Source organism: Anser brachyrhynchus, assembly GCF_964034855.1.
Source record: "Anser brachyrhynchus genome assembly, chromosome: 1".
In the NCBI taxonomy this organism is placed as follows: Eukaryota; Metazoa; Chordata; class Aves; order Anseriformes; family Anatidae; genus Anser; species Anser brachyrhynchus.
In genome coordinates, this window is record NC_137694.1 from 15,421,434 (window position 1) to 15,427,627 (window position 6,194).

The 6,194-nt window shown below is 37.1% G+C and overlaps 1 protein-coding gene across 1 annotated transcript in view; it reads right to left on the bottom strand.

Moving 5' to 3' along the window:
* COG5 (component of oligomeric golgi complex 5) overlaps nucleotides 1-6,194 on the bottom strand; it is a 186,631-nt gene that overhangs the window by 78,623 nt on the left and 101,814 nt on the right. The window lies entirely within an intron of this gene.

A 6,194-nucleotide genomic window follows, 5' to 3' on the forward strand; every position in this document is an offset into this window, starting at 1 on the left:
TACAGGAAAAAAAAAAAAAGGAAAAAAGAAAAAAAAATCCCAGACACATTATCTGTCAATCCGTTTTGATTAACCATTTACACAGGCTAGGAGCAGCAAAGAATTTATAAAAATACCGTTCCACGGTTGGACACCAATTACATTAAGCTTCCTAAATTACATCTATATAGGGCAAGTGCACAATGGTGAAGTGATATAAAGCTTTCTACATCACATCTGAAAGCAAACAAATTCTGCACAACCCCATAATCTGTTTCTAAATTCAGTATACGTATTTTAATAAATGCATAGATCCATCAAAATCTGAATGATCAGAATCCCACTGTAGAAAGAGAGAACACCCATGTCCATTACTGTCATGGCTTTATAACCCAGCAGTAAAAAAAGTAAGTCACAATATGAAAATAAAACCTCTGTTAATTTTATAACCATTTTTCTACAAGCATGCACAGTATAAAAGATGAATCTGCTAGTTTAGAATGACTTCTCCACTACCAAGTCTTTTTATTCTTTTTTTCTTAATAACCCTTTAAGAAAAGCAGTGTTTCTCTTATTTAAAAGAAAATCAAATCAAATTCTCCTTTACATATTCTCTAGTTACTAATTGTTGCTTTCCAATACTTCTACTAGCAATGAACATGACCAAGAAACATTACAAAATGCATCCAGGAACTTAAATGACTGCAGGGCAATGAAATTCTTCGGTATTTGCACTCACTGTGCATTTTTGGGATATCCCCATTGGACACTGTATTTAATTTAGTGATTAATCACTGACATTCCAAACATTCATTTTTTTAATATCACATTCATATATATAAGTGTACTTACACTGTTATGCATCAGCATTGTGCAGAAACAATTAGAAAGCTTTAAAAGGCACTGTGAATGTGACAGGAGAACAAAGTGAATCTACCAGTTTTAACATTTAGAGCAATACCACATTCATGTCATTTTTTGTCTTCTGCTTGCTTTACTACTAACAACACAATGCATTTGAGGTTTTCTTTAGCAAGGGCACAGGGAACAAGTATCAAGTGATTTGGGATCAAATACCGCATTGACATCATGCTTCACATTTTCCATCTGGAAAATAAAGACAATAATCCACAACCGAGATCTACGCTAAAGATGTATTTATTTAATTATTGCTGCAAGCATCACGAAAAACTTCTTTTCGGTTTTATAAATAACTAACTCTTTCAAAGAAGTGAAATATCTGTCCACAATTTCTTAAAAAACAAACAAACAAAAAATAAAAAACAGCTGGGAACTCAAGTTATATTTCGTAGTGAATGTGTCTAATCAGCCATAAAGGACAATATTGTTAACATAGCGTTAGAGCAGATTAAATAATTGGGCATTTTTAGGTCCCAGACCATAAATACATTGTAGGATATATAATTGCATGTCTGAGCCCAGAAACACATTTTTCCCCTAGTGAAAAGCAAGAACATGTATTTTCTTCTAAACACCTCTCTGTACACTTCCTTCCTCTCCAACTCTGCCTCTGGAGTATCTGACAAATACTTTTACTTTTTAAATGCTGAAGATCCTCTTTCATTTGAAGCTGTTGTCGTGACAGGTTTCCATAGTGCTTCCCTGCAGCAATCACTGCTTCTGCCTTCTCTATTTCTATTTTAAAAAAATAACTCTGACTAGCAAAAAAAAAAAGGAAAGATTCAGAAAAAAAAAAGGGGGGGGGGGCTTAAATAAATTGCCTCTGCATTACAGCCAGAACAGCAGCAGAAAGGAAGCAACACTGAACAATGCTGTTTGCTCTCCCATACCCCTTTGCAGGGGTATGTCACCATTTGCAGGTTTAAGTCACCAAAGTAAAGGCAAGCTTATTTTTAAAATCGGTTCCAACCATGTTAATTCTTTGGTAAGAAGTAATAGCAGTGCAGTTAATGAAAATTCAGGGAAACAGCAGTTCTTTTAATGGCTTCAAAGTGTTTTTAAGTTAAAGAGAGAAAAAAACAATCTGCTGACTGGAGATTGGACTCGGGAGCTTAAGATGTGACTGTGAGCAGGTCACTGAGGCCTCAGTGCACAGGGTCCTGAACCCAGACCCTCCCAGCTGCCAAGGACATGCTGTCCCCACTGGCCTACAGCTCTTCCTCCATTTTACCCACGAACGTTGTTTCCCTTGGGTCTATACCTTCTCTATCAAGTAGATCCAAGATCTCAGCACAAATGAGTTGTCTCATCTGCACAAGTATACGATGAAGTTCACGTATGCTTGTAGAAGTTGACTTGGACACGTTGTAGTGATGAGCCCTTGAGCGGCCAGAGCAGCGTGCTACCACCCCGGCCCTGCTGGGAGCTCCAGGGCACTTCTTAAAATGAGAAACAGTCCAAAGCCACTCAGGCTTGGCATGGCACTGGGCCTCACTCCCTGAAGACGTGCTTCAGCGCCTGTAGCACAGAGCACAGGCGCCTTCGTTCCAAGCAGCCAGCCATGCCTAAAAGGAAGACTCAGGTACATCAGCTCAGGAAAGGTATTTGCTTGTGAAACCCAGCAAAGCAATTCCTTTAAGAACTGTAAATGCGTGCCTGGGTGTAGGAGAAAGGCTGTTTTTTGTACACTGACCTTTCTCTCTCCCTCTTCATTTTTATTGCCATAACGCTTACTGTGTGTGGCAAGATCTAGGAGAGTTATAAATCTCACTGGGCCTCTATTTTTCATTGCAAAACACAGATGTTGATACTTCAAAAAGATGCTGAAAGGGCAACAGCAACTGTAAGGAATTCTGGTAATACGGATTATAGATTTATTGAGTGTAGATCAAACTCAAGGTATATCTTTATTGAAAGCACCAACCCCTCAGATCAAAACAGAAAATACAGAATACCAGTGAACAGCAACAGTATTTTACTGTGCACACCTGGAAACAATGTGCAGTAAAGATGAAACTTGGCACAGGGGATTTCTGGCAGATGTGAAAACATTTTTCAGTCTTGGTACATGTTTTCCTTCTGCTTGAAACTCAAATCATGTACATGATCAAAACAGATGGTTATTGATTTGTCATGAATACAAAGAATTAATATGATGAAATGTTACAACTCAGTACTATCTCTGAATGAACTCGTCCATTAAAACCCATGCACGCAGTTGTAACAGCTTGCACCAGGACTAAATAATACAAGACAGTTGAGCATGTCAGCTAAAAATTGCATTTTCTCTACTTACATACCAGTAAATAAGGCCACAAGGACTGACAAAGAGCAAAGATACTAAAAGATATATATAACTATGTGCAATTTATTTTTAGACTGAGGATAATATTTCATTTAATGTTAGATACTAACTTTTTTCAGAAAATAAAATGAGTATTTTATCTTTTACCTCTGACCTTTAGTGCCTCTGAATACTTTGATAAACCTAACAAAGTAGTCTGAGTTTTCTGGTCAGCCAGAAATAGAGGTGCTGAATAGAGACCAAAATGTCATTTATATCATGGACTGTTGCCAAAATAGCTGATGAGTGAAACCCAATGATTTTTTAGTATTTTCTTTTAAACGGAAGTCTAAAGGAATTCCCAGAAAGAGATCTTCATCATGTAGTACTGCCCTCCTTCTGTGTTCAAATGGACCACTCATATGTCATACCAACTGTTCATAATGATAAACTAAGAAATTAAGATCAAAAGTGTACAATTCCAGTTTTAATGTAATGCCACTATCACCACTAGAGAAACAGTACAGCTGACATACCTGAGAGATTTGGGGAACTCTGGACTGAAGGAAATTGCCTACTGTCCCCTTCAGCTTATTAATATAGTATGATACTGACTGTGTAACTGCAAGTGTTAAATTCTGCAGTGTATGGACATTTTTATGTATAAATTTACATTGCTAAAGTTCTGGCACTTCACACAACCTACAGAAGTACTGTGTCCATCCTCCCTCAATTCCCGTGTTACTCATATTTTCAAAAAACTACCTCTGATAAAGAAATTGGAAACCTGTATTATCTACCCATAACTTGTACTTAAATTTCTAAGATGCGAGCTGTAGTCTACCCTTTCTTAAAACGATTCCATTATCTATACATTTGCACTATATTAAGTGAGTGAGTGGGGGTGGTGAGTGCAGCACAAATATTTTGAGAGAAATTCCTGACTGGATGCCTTCAAATTAATTGTAGTACCTTAAGAGAACATTACTCCTCAAAAGGCTGACAAATTTTCTCTTTGACTATACCTAACAGAGCTTACAGAACACTCCTTACACGTGCACTGAGTAAACCCCAGCAAACCATGAACATACATCCCTCGGCCCATATGCGCTGTATTTCAACCTTATGCTCTGTTTGAAAAGCTTTAGTAAATACCAACTTTCAGTTTAAACGTATACATTTATGTACGCTTCTGAAATACTGACATTATTGAAACACACGTTGATTACTTTTACTTGGGAAAACATTACTCAGGTTTGGATCTCTACAGTGCTCATCAATAGAGAGTGCCTCTCCTCAGATGTTGTTCTCTGTTTCCACAAGCTTAAATTCTTAAGTTTCCCACTCTATTTAATAAGCTTTCTACATAATATCCATTTCATCAATCTGCCCACTTTAATATTTTTGTTTTATTAAAAAGTTGTGTGTTTGGTTTTTTTGTTTTTGTTTTTTTTAATTTTTGTCATCTCCTACCCTACACATTACCTGCATTTCTCTTGTGGTTTTTACTTATTACAGCCAATCACTGATGAACTTTGCAGGTAAAAGGGCTCCAGATAATGGTTACCTAAGAAAGCCATCATTCAGATTTTCAGCATTCTGACAAGCCCCAATGATACCCTCTGTACTTCCATCTTAAAAGCATGCTGCCAGTCTACGAACACGAGAGAGCACAGTGCTGGTACAGAATGTCCTTGCACCCAGTGTGCTGACAGGTTCATGGGCTTATGAACATATCAAACAGAACCAAACTGATGACTAGTTTACAGTACTGGGTATTTTCCATTATTGGTAAAGAAACACACCACTATCTGTTCCATTTATGTTAATCGTTTTGGACTTCTACCACCCATCTCTTATACCCCCTACTGCTTCTAATCATGGCCATTACCCTGGTTTTGCAGTCTTTCATCTCTAACAGCTTTGATAGACCTTGATTATTCTGAGGAAGATGATTCGCACAGCGTAAAAGTAGAAAAATGCAAGAATGCCCAGAGTATTAAATTAAAATTGGGTGTTCAATCGCATGTAGGAAGCAGCTGAGCTCCTTCTTTCACAGTGATAGCCTGCTAAGAAAAATCATCTGCTGCTAAGCCAGCACCTCCTCCAGCTGACAATCCTGAAAACCATACCTTTGCATATCCACCTTCCACAACACGGATCTTACACTGGTGTATTTAAAGTCCCCATATGCATCAGCGCTCTGTTACTTCAACTCTAAAAGGAAAAACTGCTTCGCTATCTGTTGAAACACTAACATTACGTTTTTCAGTTGTACATCCTCAGTGGTTAGTGGTTATGCCTATGCTACAAACAGCTCCCAGTCCTGACGGCACTAAACAAATGATGAAAATTATCTGCCTTAAAAGAATTACAAACAGGTAAGTTAACAGATAGGTTACTGATTTTTTAATTATTATTAGTATTTTTAAATTCTTTAAATATAACTGCACATCCTCTACAAAAATGTCCTTTAGCTCTTGGAGATTATATACACAATTGCAGGAATTCTCAAGTCATATTTGTCACCCTTCCCTTTCACCTTGAAATGTACAGTTAACTCACAAGTCAGTCTTCCCTAAACAATATTTTTTTATACCCACATATGTTTTCATTAATAAGAGTGGAGAATGAGGAACGGTAATCTGAATGAGGAATAGTACTAGTCATACAAACAACATTGGAGCCGGTAGGCATGCACATGCTATATTATTAAATTTTAACTTGGTGTGAAGACTACAGATCTCTTCACATCAGTAATACATTGTGCCAGATTTTATTGGTTCCAGAGAATTTATTTTAGGAATTCCTACAACGTCCATAACGGACCCTGGGTGTAATACAGAAATCCAAAAAAGATTTTGCTTCCTTCTTGCCTTGTCAATTTTTTTTTCCAAACTTTTTCTACTAAAGCTATGTAGCATTCAGAAATACAATTAAATCAAAACACCTTGTATAATATATGATATTTAAATGTCTTTAAATGGAACAGAATACGTCCTTCACAGAC